This window comes from Mustela nivalis (genome assembly GCF_964662115.1).
Source record: "Mustela nivalis genome assembly, contig: HAP1_SCAFFOLD_1883, whole genome shotgun sequence".
Lineage (NCBI taxonomy): Eukaryota > Metazoa > Chordata > Mammalia > Carnivora > Mustelidae > Mustela > Mustela nivalis.
In genome coordinates this window covers 39464-59390 of record NW_028134781.1, presented here as the reverse complement: position 1 = coordinate 59390, position 19927 = coordinate 39464, and the positions used below count along the sequence as shown (strand labels likewise).

Genomic DNA, 19927 nt, shown 5'->3' with positions numbered 1-19927 from the left:
CATAATAATGAGAGCAACAATAATACTGCAAAAAATATGCCAGGATAACTACAAAAGAACAAATTTGTACATAGAATTCTCCCCAAGCATAGAGCAACCTTTGCTAATTACTAATATCCTATATTAACAATATCATCTAGTTATTGGAATCTTTCTAAAAATTATTTTGACTTATTCATTGATGATTACAGAATGAAACATCCTTCATATATTAAGGAAACATCCTTAATATATTCTCCTTTGATCTTATTGCAATTCTGTCTCTTGTCAGTGAGGGGGCCCCATTGATTTCTTCCATGAAATGTCTCACAGCTGTCAATTCCTCTTCATTTTCAGTTGAGATACTCAGGATCTCCCCGCCAGACCACTCTGAAATATGCTTTTTCCGTTTCATATAAATAGGTTAAAAGGTTTCAATCGTTCACTATTTTCAGTCATTCAGTTAAACTTATTTGCTACCTACTACATCTCGGGAATGCCAAGAAAAGTGGTTTTTATGGCAAGGAATAAGACAAACAGAATCTGCACCCTTACGGAGCTTACATCTTGATAGAGGAAGACAACTAATAAACAGGTAAACGAATACATAAAGTATTTCACATGATAATTAAAAACGAGGGAGAAAATGCAACCGAGTAATGTTACAGAGAATGATGGGGGTGATATTTTAGATAAGATGGGCAGGAAGGTCTTCCAGGTGGATTTGACATTTAAGGTGAATCCCAACAAGAAGGAGATGTCTGTGTGAAGATGACCAAAAAATATTTAAGGCATACCGAAATCAAGGTTCCTAAAGTCTATTAATCCCACATAGTTTCTAGAAAATGAGGAACATAAAGAAGACATGACTGGAGATGGTAAGATGAAGGGGTTCTTGCATGAGATCGGTGGGCAGGGTAGATCATACACGACTTGTAGGACATGATAAGGAGTCTGAATTTGATCCTAATCTCAAAGGAAGTTACTGAATGTTTTGAACACATGTTGCATCGAGAAGGTAACTCGGGGGTCCAAGAATGGAAACAAGGAGAATGGTGTAGATTCTAATAGTCCAGGCAAGAAAGGACAATAAACTGGGTAAGGAAGTAGCTGGAAAAGTGGATATTTCAGGATATACCCTGGAGGCAAAGCCTACATATCTTGTTGATAAATCAAAGGTAATGAAAGAAAGGAAATGGAAGAATCAAGCATGGCTCCCGTGGTTTCCAGCAGATGGGTCCTAACCTAATTTGTTTAGCTTTCAAAGCAAGTTCCCCCTTTCTCTACATACTGAGTTCCCCTCTCTGTTCTACAAAACCCCAGTTGCAGTTCTTCCTTTTTCTTGTTACATACAGGGCTCATTCTCCCTTTGCCCAGAAGGTTTCCAGTTATCATTCTTGCATGTTCTCTAGTACTGATAATGACAGTTTGCATTTACAGCTTGTATCTCCTTATTGAAATCCCATCTTTTATTATTTGTTGCTTCATACTGGTAAGTCTTGTGTCCTCAGGTGTATAGTAAATAAATACCTTCAGTTTTTTCAGAAACCACACACCAACTAGCCACATTTGAGAAATAAAACCTTGCTGATTAATGATGAATGCTATTAAATATCAAATTCTGTTCTCTCGTATGTTCTGCCAGTCAGCTTTTGCCTCTTGTCCTTCAGGACTCAGCTTAAATGTTACTTCCCAGGAATGTCTTCTCTGATAACTCAAGCACAAGTGTCTACCATCCCATGACTCCATTCTCTACCATGTGTTTTTGATATTTACTCTTTATATCATTAATACCTAAACTGATGCTATCGAATTTACCTGTATGCTTGTTTATTTTCTGTTTTGCTCATTAGAAAATTCACATCAGGAAAACAGAACTTATCACTTCTTGGACCCAAGCCCTTAAAATAGTACCCAACCTAGAATATCATATTTTGTGTCCAGAACTGTTCCAAATACTAGGAATGAAGAAATAAACAAAACGACAAAGGTAACCTTCCCTCATGGGTTTTATATTCCAGTGAAAGAGATTCACAATATGTAAGATTAGTAAGTACAATATATAGTCTATTAGATAGTGGTTACGGAAGGAAAATAATGAGGCAAAGCAAGATGGATAGGATCTGTGAATTTGTGGGGAGAGGGAAGGTGCTGCTATCAGGATGGGCAAGGAAGTCCTCAATGAGAAGGTCACATTGGAGTCAAAACCTGAAGGAAGTGAGAGAGTGAAACTTGAAGATAGCTGGGGAGATTTTTCCAAGCAGAGGAAATAGCAACTGCAAATATCCTGAGGCAGCAGTGCCCCTAGAGCTTTCTAGCAAAGGTCCAATTTGCTAAGGGTCTGAAACAGCATGAGAAAGGGGGGAAAGAGGTAGGAGATGAAGTCAGAGAGGAACCATGGGAAGAAGTTGAGAAGAGATCATTTAGGGTCTTTGAGGCCAATCCAAAGATTTTGGCTTCTTACTCTTAGTGCAATGGAAAATAACTAGGAGATTTTACACAGAAAAGAGCCATGAGATGACTTATCCAAGGGCGGAAGCAGAGAGATCTATTGTACTGCGATGACTCAGGTGAGAGAAGAGGGGGGATTCCAATGGAAGAGTAGCGGTGGGATGGGGGAAATGATTGGCTCTGGTCTTTGAAAAATACTTGTTAAACTAATGAGTAGTAAAAGGTTTTCCATCTCAACACTGATGGGTAACAGTTCATTTAAAAGAGGCAATGTAGCCTGTTCGTAAACTGAACAAAAGACATGTACGAAGATTTTGAAATTACAGAGATAGATATTCTTTTTAAATGTACACACATATACATTTCCATATTATAATATAAACTTACAGAATATTGACTCATAGATAGGGTACATTTACTTTTACAAGATACCAAATGGATTATTCATTTCGTTTATTTACTCTTAAGGCATACATTTCACTTTGAAAGTAATTCGACAAGAGGGTGGCATTTGTAAAAAATTCAAGAAGAATATTTTTGTTTGGGGGAAAAACAAGTAAAACAAGCTTGAGACCTGCTATTATTCTGTGTGCTTTGAACAGAACAGAGATGATAAGTCTATCGTTTAAAATTCTAAGTTAATAGTTTTATGAAAATGAAAATCCTTTTCCTGTCTGTAATAGAGGTGTTTTTAATTTATTTTTATTTTTGGTGTTTTTATCTGACACTTCCTAATTACTTCTTTTGGATGAGTGTTAATATATTTTCACAGTGCTACCTGGTGGATGTCATCCTCAGACACAGACACTTGAGTTCTGCTTTATGTTTATTGTAAAACTGGTTTTGATGGATTCTGTAAATGAAGTGTATGTTCTTGAGACATCCTCAAAAAAATTTCAGAACATGTGAAATTTTTCTTTTTTAAAGAAATTAATTAGCTTGTTGAAATTGCTTTGTTATACCTCTCTGAGTTGGTTTACATTCAAATCCTTGTTTTCAAAACAGAAAAATCTGTGCTTAGCTGGAGTTAGAAATCTAAACAAGAGATCCCCCAGCTCCAAATCATGTAAATTGTAATATTTGTGACAGTTTACAACTTCTTTCCCCCCAATGGGAATATCCTATGCGGTTTATTACAAGCCATCAAAAGCGTGTAGAACTCTCAAAAATTGCAATATGGTGTCTCAGTAGCTCTCACACAACCTGGTTCAAGCTGATCGGTTGCAAAAAGTAAAATATACAAAAGGAAACATACTTAAGATTTTTAGATTATGCGAATGCCCACAAATCACTCAGACTTCGTGCCTATAGTTTGCTTCAGGCAGCTTTAGAAATGCTTCAGAATATCGCACACGTTACAGCATGTTTTACAATCGTCTAAAATGCACTGGCTTTTGATATCAGCACACCAATCACATTCTCTTTGGTGCACAGAGACGATCTTGTTTACATTTCTAACAGATCTTTGGTTACATTCGGGCAGTAAGGAGACTATTAGGAGTAGAATAGAAAAAGATGTCCTGTGTTTGTTTCTGAAATTTTTGTGGGAGATATTGGATTGCCGTCTCTCACACAGTTCATAAACAAACTTGGTGAACATCAAAGGCTGTAGCATTACAGCCTGCTGAGCCTAGATTACACACCTCAAAAGTAAACGTTACCTCAGTGAAAACCCTTCTGAAATTTAAAATCAAATAAAATTCAAAATGTCCAAATGGTTCCTTTAGAACTCAGGCGATGTGTGTGAGAATTTATTTAATTTTTTTTAACAATGATTTTGCAGTGATTGGATCATTAACCCTACGTTTACTCAATTATATGCAATCCCTCGTTTGTTTGGCACAGGCTGGTTTCCTCTCAGTTTATCTTCACACTTACATTCCTGCCACACATGCTTTGGCCCTGGATATGGGAAATACCGGATGTGCTAGAAAAACAGAAGTACAGATGCCCCTTTTATTACCTTTCACATGCATGATTCTAGTCACGTTGGAATAGAGGTAAATTCTTCTTGAAAACGAAATTCAAAGACTATATCGGGAGCAGAGGTAGCTCTTTACAAGCACATCACTGGCCTTCATGAAGACTTATTTCTAGCGATTCCCAACTAACTCTGTTTTATTGGTACAAACACACACGTACTGCATAAATGACTGACTAACTTCAAAAAAAAGCAACATCAAAGTGAGAAAGATTCTGCCAAGAAATCCTGTTTAGTGCGTTTTTTGGCCACACACACATACACACAGACTCACACAAACACACACACAATTCGACATTTTGTTCTGCCCAATATTGTGCTTCTACCATGAAAACACATCTGTGAGAATGAGACTCTCTCCTATGGAAATCTACAAAATCATGGGATATATGATCCTTCATTATATATCCAACACAGTTGTTTGAGAAGGATTCTAAAAATCTGAAAGAATTTGAGAGAAAACATCTCTCAACTCTTAAACTTTGGTTTTTCAAAGGGAATCCAATTGGACACTAGTGATCTATTTTGCATAAATCTTCATGGCTAATATTGACTGCTAATAAGTCTTCAATCTCAGGCATTGTGTATCTATAGTCCAGTTTTTATTACCTCCCTAGCCTGCTCCCTCAAGCAGAATTTACTGTTCCCTCACATGTGACCTCGTAGCACTGACCTAATATCCACATTATGACAACTACCAGATTATAACACCTTATGCGTCTGTTTTCTCAGATAGCATGGACTTCTTGAGGGTAGGGCCATCTGTTACTCATCTTTCATCTCTAACACCTGGCATCATGCCTGGAACATAGTAGCTGATAAAAGTAAGTAATGTTGAATAAATGAACAAATCTCAGCTCAAATCACTTTCTTAGTATCTCAGTGGAAAACTATCATCCAAAAACATATTTTCAAAATGTAATTTCCCAATGAAGATGCTAAACGTTCTTATGTTTGTATCACAATTTTATGAAAATGATAATTTTGCAAAACTTCTAAAGTTTGTGATAGATGTATTTAAAATCAAATTTTCTGGTTGAAAGACAAAATGGAACAACCCCTTCAGAACTTGGAGAGTTTCTCAAAAATTTTAACATACACTTACCATGTGATACAGAAATGTCACCCCTAGACAGCTATATAAGAGAAATGAAAACTTATTTTCACACAAAACCTATACACTAATGATTGGAGCAGGCTTCCTCTGATCACCAAAAGCCAGAAGCAACCTACATGTCCTCCAAGGGGTGAATAGATAAACAAATTGGGATAATCCATTCAATGGAACTCAGTGATCCCTGTAACAATATGAATGAATCTCAAATGCATTATATTGAATGAAAAAAGCCAGTTCCCAAAGGCTACACATTCTATGATTTCATGTCTATGTATTTTCTATTGCTGTGCCACAAATTACCACAAACTCAGCAGCTTAAAACAACATCCATTTATTAGCTAACACTTCTGTATGTCAACCATTTCAGGGCAGGCTCAGTGGGTTCCCCTGCTTAGGATCCCATGAAGGCAAAATCAAGGTTTTGGTTGGGCTGGGCTCTTACCTAGAGGTTCCAGGGAAGGAGTAACTTCTAAGCTCATTCAGGTTGTCAGCAGAATTCAGTTCCTAATGATTATGGGATCAGGTGCTTGTTTCCCTGCTGCCTCCAGTCAGGGATTGCTCTCAGCTTCTAGGAGCCATGCTCAGTTCCTTTCCATATGGCCCTCTTTATCCGAAAGCCAAAAGGAGGAACTTGAATCTCCTTCCTGCTTCAAATCCCTGATTTCTTTTCTGTTATCGGCTGTCAAAAATTCTTTGCCTCAAACCATGAGAGGCTGTGGACTCTGAGAAACAAACTGAAGGTTTTGAGGGGGGAGGGGTTGGGGGGTTGGGTGATCCTGGTGGTGGGTATTATGGAGGGCACGCATTGCATGAGGACTGGGTGTGGTGCATAAACAATGAATGCTGGAACACTGAAAAGAAATAAAATAAAATGGAATAAAAAAAGCCCGTGTGGTTATGTTAGGCCCACTCATATGAAGCGTAATTATGGTAGTTTTTATGACCAGGGATAAATGTCATCTTAAAATTGTGCCTCCTGCAACAACTTCCTGGAAATGGCAAAATTTGGGGGAAAGAGAACAGAGCTGTGGTTGCAAAGGGTTAAATGTGGGGGGAGGGGGCTGCTACAGCTAGGGCAGGAGAATATTTTTGGAGCGACTGAAAATGTTCTGTACCTTGGTTTTGGTGGTAGCTACCTGAGCTTCTGAATTTCTCAATACTCTTTGAACTAACTGTTCACCAAAAATAGTGAATTTTACTGTTTGTTCATTTAAAAAATAAATTGGAAAAAAAAGGTCAAATGAAATGAAAAGTCTCTTCCTTCTAAGACTGAACTACCTTAAATATCATCCTAAGTGAATCTAAACCTATGATTTCTATTCTTGGTCAACTTGGAGACTATCTAAAAGACAGAATAATCCATAGTAAAGGATTTTTATTATAAAACCTAAACACAAGTTGGATAGAGTCAGAGTCCTTTATTCATACACTACTTTTTCATGTTCTCATATTTTTGCTAGGAATGCTTGCTCAACTTTCAAAGTTGCGAGTGAAGTATTTCCTCAACTACTCCATCTGATTGCTGTCTTCTCTGAACCTCAGTAAACACTTGATTTTAATGTCATCGTGTTTTTGTTGTTGTTGTTTGTTTTTGTTTTTGTTTTTGTTTTTACTTTTATTCATTTAGATAGTCTCTATACTCGACATGGGGCTCAAACTCCCAACTCAGAGATCAAGAGTTTCATGCTTCCCTGACTGAGCCAGCCAGGTGCCCCTGTCATCAGTTATTTCTTTTAATAGAATGTTTTCTCCTAAATTTTGCTTAATCGTACCTTCTGGGTACCGGAAGTCGTACTGACTACTCTCCCTTTCTAATCTCATGTCCAATCAATATTCGGGTGTTACCCATTCTAACATGGACATTCCTCCCACATTCACTCCTCTCTCTTTTCCTGCTACCATACTCACTCATTGCTTCTTGAACAGAGCCTTCATAAATTCATGTTCACTTTCCATTTTCCATTTCCACACATCCTATTTATTAGTTTTGACTTTTTCTGCCACCAATTTAACGTGCCTAAATTATTATTTAAAAATTAATACTCTTCCTCAGAAATTTTAATACCATCCTTTATATGCTTTCCTTATTGAATAAAGTCAAGTCTCTCTAATGCTGACATTTAGAGTCTCCCAAGTCTGGCAGAAGTCTTCCTTTCTAGTTTTTTCCCTTTTGTATATTATATTCAATGAAAAGATTTTACTGAAAATATGCCCCAATATTTTAACTGTATCCATGCTGTTTTCTCAATCTGGCATAACATTTCTCATATTGAAATTTGCTACCTTATTTTCAAGGCCCACATGAAATAAAGTTCCTTCTTAGAAGTCCTCCCTAGGGTCTCAGCACTGTCAACTACAAGTGAACCTCTTTGCTCTCAATATCCAGAGCATTTTCCCTTGAATATATTTATAACGCTCCATAGATTATATACTACATTAAATTTTTTGTAGTTGTCTTACTTTTTCTTATTTATCTTGGAGTCCCTAACATTCTTCAGAAATAAAATTAAAGAATTTCTGGATGGATTAATTAAAGCATAAATTTGTAGTAATTAAGTATTGTACAACCAGTATCCCCTGGTATAAGCATAAAGGATAACAAAACAACTTCCAAAGTGGTCTAAAGTGGCAAGAACTGACCAAAAGGAGAGAAGAAGTACTGCCTCTGACTCCCAGAAAATGGTTTAGTCAGAGATTAAGAGTTTATGGCAATCTTTGCTGAATGTTGTGTACCAGCACTTAGGCCAGGCATAAGGCATGACATGACCTCTGCCTGGGCAAAGAATAGACACAGGAACCCAGGGCTGGAGAATGTCATGGTCTTTGTCTCCAAATTTGTGTGAAATTGGGTGAAGAACAAACAATGTGGTTTAACATCATCTCAACGGAGGTGAGTCTTAATCTAGAAATATGAGTAAATAGAGATGAAGTATATTTCCATCTAATTGACCTCATCTTTTCCCCTAGACGTTTTTAACCACAGAGAGGCAGAACCTCTAGTTTTGTGGGAGATGTCTCCAGTAAGAAAAGAAAGGTAAGTTAATTAGCAACCATCAGAACAGGATGTTAAAGTAAATCTTTCTTTTTTAGTTTTAGCCACACGTGGAAAATAAATATTATGGATGAGGAGGACTCAAAAATGATGGCCTATATCATTTATGCAAGATGTTCAAAAGAAGATGGTTAAGAACCAGTTTTCTAATTCTTACACTAACACTATCCTTGAGGATATTTGTGGACTGAAAAGACCATGGAAAATTGAATATTTCTGGAGAAAGAATCTCTTTGGGGAAAATTACTGAATTTTTCCCTGTCTGTGAAAAAGGGGTCAGGGTAGAAGGGACCACCTGCAGAGAGCTTACAGTGTCTCTTCTCATATCAGGTGGCTTTTGACCTGCACATGGGAGATTAAAAGTCTAATGACTATGACTGGAAATGTCTGTTTAGCAGGAGAGCAAAGAAAATTGATGACATTGAGAAAAAGCTTCACTTGGCAAAAGCAAAGGCATGAGTTCACCCATGGACCAAATGTGGACCACGTGAAGGAGCCAGACTTGAGACTGCCAGAAAAGGACTTTCCCAAGAGGGATTTCTGGAGTAATGACAGAACCTCATCTGCAAGAATCCCTGTGGTGTGAACCTCCCATACCCTGAGGACTGAAGTTGCAAGCAGCTGCTCAAAGGGAGGCCTCACTGTATGAGATAGTTGCAAACAGAGCATCTCAACGAGGTAGTCTCCAAATAATTCATAAAATCACCCTTGGGAGAATCAGAATTAGGAATCTGGGTTATCCTTCCTAAGAAAAACATCTTTGGATTAAGTTGATATCATCAAATAAGATCTTTACTATGTCTGACTTCTTTCCCTTTATCTGTCTGTAAGAAGGATTAAAAACCTCAGCTAGCAAGGGAAGTAGATACAGGGTAGAGGCATCTAGGATAAGGAACAAAGATGGAAGAATCACATTCTTCCTCTCCCTTGCACTGTACCTAAAGCAATACCAAGCTAGAATACCAATACCAAACTTTGATTTTTTGTGAAATTCACATTATTCTTAATGTTACCATGAATGGGAACTGTGAGAACTTGTTTCTACGCAAACTGTAGGATTTATTATCTAAGGATGTCCAGAAAAGTTATAATACTTGCTTGAGATCTCATTCAAGGAGCAGAAAACAAGAGATTTAAGAATAAGGTGAGGATGGTGGGGAGTGGAGATAACAGGGAGAAGGGAGATGGAGTTGTATTCCTGTGCACCCTATGGATTCTCCATTTTTCCTCTATACTGTAGAGGACAGCAAGCCAATTAATAAAAGGAATATACAGTGGAAGCAGCCATTTTTACAACTTTAAGTTGCCATTTCGTCTCTCTGTCTCTTTCTGTAGACGATGTTTACTGATAATTATATTTCCTTAATAAAGAGTTCAAGGTGGAAAAAAAGTATTGATTACATCAGCTATAGATGGTGAAACCGTAATCCCTGCCTGGAGAAAATTTTGCTCCTTGATGTTTAGGCTACCTAACGGGCAAGTGCAATCTTATAAAATGACCAAAAAAAAAATTTTTTTTTAAGATTTTATTTATTTATTTGACAGACAGAGATGACAAGTAGGCAGAGAGGCAGGCAGAGAGAGAGGAGGAAGCAGGTTCCCCGCTGAGCAGAGAGCCTGATGTGGGGCTCGATCCCAAGACCCTGAGATCATGACCTGAGCTGAAGTCAGAGGCTTTAACCCACTGAACCACCCAGGTGCCCTCCAAAAAATTTTTTTTGAGATTTTATTCATTTAGGAGAGAGAGAGAGCAGCAGTATGCACAAGTGTGTTTGAGCAGGGGGAGGAGCAGAAGGGAAGGAGAGGAACAGGCAGTTTCTGAGCATGGAGTTCCATGCTGGGCTCAATCTCACGACCCTGAGATCAAGACCTGAGCCAAAATCAAAGGTCAGACATTCAATAGATACTCAACCCACTGAGCCACCCAGGTGCCTCAAAATGACCAAGATTCTTAACTGGAGTCCTCATGATTATTTGAAATAACTATACGCAACTTTTACATTTACCTTTTCAAGCAGAAGCAAGAAGTCTAAAATTTAATGTCACTTTTGTTTTACTTCTGCAACATTTCAGTGATATTTATTTTACCTCTTTTAGGCATCTAGTGCCTTCCTACTTTCTAATATCCAGACCCCAGAGGATTAAGAAAGAAACTAGCAAACCTTTTTATTTTAACTTTTCCAATTATTACAATAAAGCACTGAAACTCTTTATCTCTGTTACTGAAATTGTATGTTCTCCCTTTTAAAAAAAAGAAAAATTTCTTTCAGAAAACAGTTGAAGCAATATCTTGAGGAGGGTCCATGGAAACTTCTTATTGCACCTAAAACTTAATGGTGTCTATATTGACCCTGAGAGAAAAATTATTTTTGACATTTTATAGTATGTAAAAGCAGAGGTCAGGGAAATAGAAATTCAGACCCCACACTTTACAATTATCAATCTAACTGGTTTGCAAATGTTAATTTCATATTTTGTGGTAGGGGATCATGATTCATAATTTCTTATCACAGTTCTCGGAACTTCCTTTGCTCCACAGATCTTTATTGAATTATCGTTACATTGCAAGCACTTTGCTGGACATTCATATATGTGTTGTGTAATTAACTGGGTCTGACTCTAAGGAGACTACTGGTAATTAAACAGTATTTATGTTTATATTTTGCCTCCCAGTCTAGTGGAGAACCGGTATTACTCTCTAACACAAACAGTTTCCAATGGACTCTGCCTGATTTGAGGTCAATTTTGAACTTCAAGTTCCTAGTGATTGCTGGTGGCTTCATTCAAGGACAAATACATAGTGACTGCAGGAATTTAGGTCTGGACTGATGTTGACTATCCAAGAAAAAATCCACATGACTTTACCGGTTTTCAAAGATACTATGGAATAAGAAAATTTTACCATATTCTCACCTTGAAAAAATTACAACTGAATCCAGATCTGGATTGTTACCAGTTAGCTATGGGTGAACAGTTAGGGCTGGCATGGCAACAAAAAGAAAACATGCCTTGCTAAATATTCTTTTTTGTACCCAAGCACTTTTTGTTATACATATGGCTCCAGTGGGAGTAATTACAATGTGTCCAATGTCACCCTTGAATAAACCTTTTTCTCCTATGCAAGAGCTAGTCTTTATATGTTCCATAAAGCACCTGGCATATTGTGAGCATTTAAGAAGTGTTTAAGGATGCAACAATGGCAACTAAGAATCTAAACTTTGGTTTTCCATGACTATTGTAAACTCAGTGGAACTCTGCTATGACAAAGGAGGAGGAAGCATCACTTTGGTTACTGCAATATTATAGTCTATTCTCCCATCTGATCTATTTATTAGGAATCCCTGCACTCTATTTTGCTTTAAAAAACACTTGGAACACAATCTAGTTTTGAGGAAAAAAACAAGTTCATCTTATAAAAGCTCCTAAGTATCTATAATTCTCTCCTTAAACCTTATTGAACATGAGGAGATCTGCAAGGGAGGAAAGGATGGTAGGTGGCAAATGACAGGACCGTTAGAATGTAGCTAGTGCATATATAATGAGACTCAGAAAATATAGAAAGTTAAATTTTTCTTTCATTATGAAAATATGCTTTTAAGAAGAGTATTCCAGAAGCCCTGTTGGTAAAATGGCCATCATCAGGCCATACACAGAAAGCAGCAAATAACAAAGGACCACCTGATCATTTTTCTTCCATGGGGGTAAAAAGTTTCCATGTTTAACCTGACACAAATAACTTATGCTCATGAATTCTTAGAACTGGGAGAATATTAGAGATTCTTTAGCTCAAGGCTGGGACCTGGCAGACTTGAGCTATACCCAGCAGTATAAACCCGGCAGTATAGATTCTTTAGTTTAACAACATTGTCATTATTAGATATTAAATGCTGGTCTTAGATGCAGAGGGTCATATTCATTATTTTTAAAGGTCAACACCAGCCAAATGATCAAATGAAAAAAGACCTTAGAACAGGTAAAACAAAGGACGGAGGGAAGAGACTGAGAAAGTAACTCAGAAAGAAAAATAAAATTGTCAAAGAAATGGCTCCAAAGTCAAAGAGAACTCCCATCTCTCCCCTCCACACACACACTTTTAAGAAGATTTCACTTTATCTAAAGAGTAAAGCACATGCTTTTAGATCCAAGGGTACCTGGTTCAAATCTCAGCAGGGGCAGATTTCTCACAAACTAAAAAGGCACTCTCCCTATTAAAGGAACTGACTTAATACAGTTATATGGACCATTATTGTACAGAATGGGGATTCACAAACTATTTTCTAAATGGGCCTTTTTGTGCATGTACAGTAATTCCTATAGAAGCCTTTTACAAATAAAAAAAAAAGAGGAAAAAATGTGGGGGAAATCTAAGAACCCATGATTTGAGCCTTTAATAACTATTGGTGTATTAGAGACAGCCATCTGCAGTAATATAGCAGATCACGGCTTCCTGGAAATGACCTGAAAAAGCATTCGAAGGATAAAAGCTTAATATTTGTGCAGACGTCAGATGCCTTGAAAAGATGAACAAAATACACCTTGAAGTTTGGTCTCAATGTTGGACCTCAAAATGCATGGTTTCCATGGAACTTCATTTAAACAGGAAGTAGCACTCAAACAGTGCCTCAATAAAGACACTATTTTGCTTGAGATTTCCACAAGAAGACTTTGTTGAGTAAATTTTTATATGACACCATAATTTGACTGCTGAAATTCCTCCTTAACAGTGAAACCATGAAAAACATGTGGTAAACATTCTATATAATCCACCTTAAAACAGAGCTCTGAGGAAACTATTAGAAACCTACTTCAACACGTAAATGTATATATGAAGAGATGGGCTTGATTTGGTTTCATATACTTGTGGTAATTTATATCATTCTCCCTGGGAACATCATTGAGGACAGAATCATATTGAATTTTGAAAATACTTTCTTCTTTACCAGTTTTTGTATATACTTCTCTGGAACCTACTAGAGTCTACATAATTCCAAACTTGGGCAGAGATTCCAAAATATGAGGGACCCAACATATAAATAATCCTTTCAAAAGTAAAATTTATTTCCTACAGAATAAATATGAGTACTAGCTCAATATCTCAGATCATACACTTTGGAGAAAGTAATTTATTTGATACCTACAATTCATCTGTAAATTTTATGAACATCTTATCTTTATTATATTAGTTTCAAGTGACAAAAAATGAAATAAAATTTTAAAATTCAAACTGGTTTAAAGAACAGACAAAGAATGTTGGCTCTCATCGTTAATAATAAGAACTGGTTTGGGAGCAAAGCTAGATCCTAAATTCTGAAAGATGACATCAGAAGTCAGCCTATTTCTCTCTGTCTCTCAGGTGGTCTTCCCTTTAGGTTGGCTTTTCTCTCAGGCAAACACTCTTCTCAGTACCAAAGGAAGTCTTGCCAGCACCTGCTGGACTGCACACATCCTGCCAAATATGTGTCCTATAGAAACAGCTATTCCCCCTCGACATTGCAAATCAAACCCCCTCTTGAAAACTCAAGCCTCAGTTATTGTTCAGTTGAACTGGCCCAGGTTTAAATGATAAAATGTACAGGGATTTCCTTTGATTTTAGCCAGTGGAGATAAAATAAAACCATTTATATTTCTTAAGAGTTTGACCAAAAGAGTGACCAAAGGACAATTCTTTTGTTTTTAATTGTCTTGTGCATAACAATAACTGACTCAGTAAATTCATTGCAGAGTATATCTAGGAATACACACATGCATACACATACACAGACATATAAACACACATACATACATACTATACAATTTTAGAGACTAAGACTAAGCAATAATGTAGGGTCAGAATCTGGAAACAATTTTAACTGAGTAAAAAGCTACTGAGTACTGCTAAAAAAAATATAATCTTGATCACATTAAAAAAAAAAAGTAGAAGCATAGCCGATCCTCAATAAACATGCATAAAGGAATGAAGGAAATCATTGGAAGAAAAATAAGGCAAGTGAGTGGTATTTTGTGGAAGCTGACAGAAGTAACTGCTTCAATAAAGCAATGGAAATTTAACAAAAATTCTCTAGGTGTATTAAGAGTGAAAGCAGCTTCTTCCATAGCAAGACAGTGGAGGATGACTTGACTACTTGCATGGCACCCTTGTCGGATCCACAAAGTTTTCCCTTGCTCAAGTTTCTCGCTGTAGGAGAGATACACAATGGAAAAAAAAAATTACAAGGAAAATTTGATCTTCTTAGTGATACTGACGTGGTGGGCTTTGCTATGAATATATGCAAAAACCTTTATTCTGATGATATTCTACATGCTTTGAAAGAATAAAGAACCACAGCCGTTGCACAACTGAAACAGCTTCAGGCAGAGATGGAACCAATGGTGAATAGGTTTGATCCAGAAACTACAAGGCAGATGGGGTCACCTAGCAATGGTCAGAGGCTGTTTGACTAACTGATGGACAAACGTGATTTTAGGCAGTAATATTTAGATACACTCTACAGGCATGCAAAAGTCCAATATGAATGTGGGAATTACCCTGGAGCAGCAGTATAGCTTTACTTCTTTAGAGTGTTAGTTCCAGCAACAGATAGAAATGTTTTGAATTCACTCTGGGAAAAACTGGCCTCCAAATCTTAATGTGGAATTGGGGTGCCTCCATGGAAGACTTACAGGGTTAAGAGAGACCACAGAAAATAATTCTATGAGCTCTCCATTTCAGTCACTTCAGCAGCAAACATGTCTTGCCCATCGGTCTCACTTTGTTTTCTTCAACCACCCTAAAGGGTGTGATAACATCACTGATCTCTTCCTTAACCAGCAACAGTATGTTAATGTAATATAGATGATCTGTCCACAGATTCTGTGCTACTTGACTACACCCATCATAACAAAGATGTTTGAAAACACCAGCAGGTGCTAAAATATCTAGTTAAAGTTATTCAGTAGGAGTCTTAGACACATAAAGACCCAATTACAGAATTTGTTGAATGATTATCTGTTAACGTTGGGTTTGTTGGAGCTCCGAAAAAGCTGAGGAACTGTGAGTCAGTACTTGGGAATCACTTCTTCTTGGTGGGTTGTTTTGAATTTCATTGAAAATGCTCCTCTCTTCATACTTGAGACTTCTTGTCTCATCCACCAATATATCAGCATTAACATGTTGGCAGACAAACTGAATGTGAGGTGGATTATAAATTTGATTATGAATGTGAGATTGGATTTCAAGACTGATTCTAAGTTAGGTCATGTGGTATGGGTAACAAAGCAGTCTCGCCTGAATCAGCAAGTGATTTAAAAGGCCAAAAGCCTTTCATTTAGAAGCCAGATGTTGGCCATGAGTATTGAGAAGAAATAATCAGAGCAGTATGTTAGAGGCTCCTAACTGGTCAACTCAGGACTCTACTGAAGAACTATACGAAGACAAGATGAAAAAACTGTAAAGATGAAATAAAAAAAAAAAAACATTATATAATGGGTGACATGCATTTTAGAAACAACATATTGAGTATAAATTTTAAGGAACTCGAATAAAATAGGTTGTGTCTCATTTTTTTAAAAAAGTGAAAGTGAGTTTGGGAAGCTAAAATAAGCCTGGATGAAAGAATCAAATTGGATATTAAATAACATTCTGTTCTATACTATGAGCAACTCTATGCCAACAAATTTGACAATCTGGAAGAAATGGATGCATTCCTAGAAACATATAAACTACCACAACTGAACCAGGAAGAAATAGAAAGCCTGAACAGACCCATAACCAGTAAGGAGATTGAAACAGTCATTAAAAATCTCCAAACAAACAAAAGCCCGGGGCCAGACGGCTTCCCGGGGGAATTCTACCGAACATTTAAAGAAGAACTAATTCCTATTCTCCTGAAACTGTTCCAAAAAATATAAATGGAAGGGACATTTCCAAACTCATTTTATGAAGCCAGCATCACCTTGATCCCAAAACCAGACAAGGATCCCATCAAAAAAGAGAGCTATAGACCGATATCCTTGATGGACACAGATGCGAAAATTCTCACCAAAATACTAGCCAATAGGATTCAATAGTACATTAAAAGGATTGCTCACCACGACCAAGTGGGATTTATTCCAGGGCTGCAAGGTTGGTTCAACATCCGCAAATCAGTCAATGTGATACAACACATCAATAAAAAAAAGAACAAGAACCATATGATACTCTCAATAGATGCTGAAAAAGCATTTGACAAAGTACAGCATCCCTTCCTGATCAAAACTCTTCAAAGTGTAGGGATAGAGAACACATACCTCAATATCATCAAAGCCATCTATGAAAAACCCACCGCAAATATCATTCTCAATGGAGAAAAACTAAAATCTTTTCCGCTAAGGTCAGGAACACGGCAGGGATGTCCATTATCACCACTGCTATTCAACATAGTACTAGAAGTCCTAGCCTCAGCAATCAGACAACAAAAGGAAATTAAAGGCATCCAAATCGGCAAAGAAGAAGTCAAATTATCACTCTTCGCAGATGATATGATACTATATGTGGAAAACCCAAAAGACTCCACTCCAAAACTGCTAGAACTTGTACAGGAATTCAGTAAAGTGTTAGGATATAAAATCAATGCACAGAAATCAGTTGCATTTCTCTACACCAACAACAAGACAGAAGAAAGAGAAATTAAGGAGTCCATCCCATTTACAATTGCACCCAAAACCATAAGATACCTAGGAATAAACCTAACCAAAGAGGCACAGAATCTATACTCAGAAAACTATAAAGACTCATGAAAGAAATTGAGGAAGACACAAAGAAATGGAAAAATGTTCCATGCTCCTGGATTGGAAGAACAAATATTGTGAAAATGTCTATGCTACCTAAAACAATCTACACATTTAACACAATTCCTATCAAAGTACCATCCATCTTTTTCAAAGTAATGGAACAAATAATTCTAAAATTTATATGGAACCAGAAAAGACCTCGAATAGCCAAAGGGATATTGAAAAAGAAAGCCAAAGTTGGTGGCATCACAATTCCGAACTTCAAGCTCTATTACAAAGCTGTCATCGTCAAGACAGCATGGTACTGGCACAAAAACAGACACATAGATCAATGGAACAGAATAGAGGGCCCAGAAATAGACCCTCAACTCTATGGTCAACCAATCTTCGACAAAGCAGGAAAGAATGTCCAATGGAAAAAAGACAGCCTCTTCAATAAATGGTGTTGGGAAAATTGGACAGCCACATGCAGAAAAATGAATGGACCATTTCCTTACACCACACACGAAAATAGACTCAAAATGGATGAAGGACCTGAATGTGAGAAAGGAATCCATCAAAATCCTTGAGAAGAACACAGGCAGCAACCTCTTTGACCTCAGCCACAGCAACATCTTCCTAGGAACATCGCCAAAGGCAAGGGAAGCAAGGGCAAAAATGAACTATTGGAATTTCATCAAGATCAAAAGCTTTTGCACAGCAAAGGAAACAGTTAACAAAATCAAAAGACAACTGACAGAATGGGAGGAGATATTTGCAAACAACATATCAGATAAAGGACTAGTGTCCAAAATCTATAAAGAACTTAGCAAACTCAACACCCAAAGAACAAATAATCCAATCAAGAAATGGGCAGAGGACATGAACAGACATTTCTGCAAAGAAGACATCCAGATGGCCAACAGACACATGAAAAAGTGCTCCATATCACTCGACATCAGGGAAATACAAATCAAAACCACAATGAGATATCACCTCACACCAGTCAGAATGGCTAAAATCAACAAGTCAGGAAATGACAGATGCTGGTGAGGATGCGGAGAAAGGGGAACCCTCCTACACTGTTGGTGGGAATGCAAGCTGGTGCAACCAGCTTGTTTTCTCTGGAAAACAGCATGGAGGTTCCTCAAAATGTTGAAAATAGAACTGCCCTATGACCCAGCAGTTGCACTACTGGGTATTTACCCTAAAGATACAAACGTAGTGATCCAAAGGGGCATGTGCACCCGAATGTTTATAGCAGCAATGTCCACAATAGCCAAACTATGGAAAGAACCTAGATGTCCATCAACAGATGAATGGATAAAGAAGATGTGGTATCTATACACAATGGAATACTATGCAGCCATCAAAAGAAATGAAATCTTGCCATTTGCGACAACATGGATGGAACTAGAGCGTATCATGCTTAGCGAAATAAGTCAAGCAGATCAACTATTATATGATCTCCCTGATATGAGGAAGTGGTGATGCAACATGGGGGTTTAAGTGGGTAGGAGAAGAATCAATGAAACAAGATGGAATTGGGAGGGAGACAAACCATAAGTGACTCTTAATCTCACAGAACAAACTGAGAGTTGCTGGGGGGAGGGGGGTTGGGAGAAGGGGGGTGGGGTTATGGACATTGGGGAGGGTATGTGCTTTGGTGAGTGCTGTGAAGTGTGTAAACCTGGCGATTCACAGGCCTGTACCCCTGGGGATAAAAATATATGTCTATAAAAAATAAAAAATTTATAAATAAATAAAAAACATTCTGTCCTGAATAACATTTAAGTATGATTTGAAAATTTTAGATCAGTAAAATAATTCATGCATCAATTTAGCAAATGAAACAATTACTGAGCATCATAATATGCACTTGGGATATAAAATGAAATTAGAGATCTGCTTATCAGGGTATCCCTATGGACAACAAGAGGGAAGGTGGCATTAAAAGAACAGGAAAAACTCAAAGAGGGTTTGTTAGACTTGATAGGCTAAATTCAAGGAACACCGAAGGCTGAGTGAGGGATCGGGAATAACTTAAGTAAAATTAAACAACTGACTCTAAAAGAGAGCTGATCGTGTTCCTTTTACAATAAGAAAATAATAGAATGTGCATATACATTCTGTTGGATAGGGGTTGAGCATGACATTGAGCAGACAGATGTGGACAAATGTCTGAGCCATGGGTGATGCAATAAGGTACATAAGTAGGACAATGTTATCCAGAAAGAATCTCAGCATGGTGGGGCAGTTTCTAGACAAACCTCAAATATTGTCCGTGAAGCTCAAGAATTTCTTCCAGATGGTTTTCCTAACATGTCTGCCATTATATTTATTCTTTGACTTATGGGATTAATAATTTATTTAATGAACTCTGTTATTAATTTTTGTAAGACTCACTAAAAGGAGCCATGAGTTCTGGAAAAGTGGTTTTCCAGTAGCCCACAGGATAGCCATGTTTTCTAAAAAGATCTCTGCTTTCATCCAAAGAAGGTGGAGTTTGGTTTGGGGAGAACAATGCTTGAAGAGCTTATAATAAAGTAATATTTAATTTCAGAATTCCATGTCATAATGCGGAACATTTTAGCCATAAAATTGCTCTGAGCCTCCCAAG

The 19927-nt window shown here is 37.3% G+C and overlaps 1 pseudogene across 1 annotated transcript; it reads left to right on the top strand.

The window, feature by feature from the left end:
* The first annotated feature begins 14706 nt into the window (after positions 1 to 14706).
* Positions 14707 to 16010, top strand: LOC309858119 (eukaryotic translation initiation factor 3 subunit E pseudogene; annotated as a pseudogene). The gene has a single exon. The product of its transcript is annotated as a eukaryotic translation initiation factor 3 subunit E pseudogene (transcript).
* The last annotated feature ends 3917 nt before the right edge of the window (positions 16011 to 19927 follow it).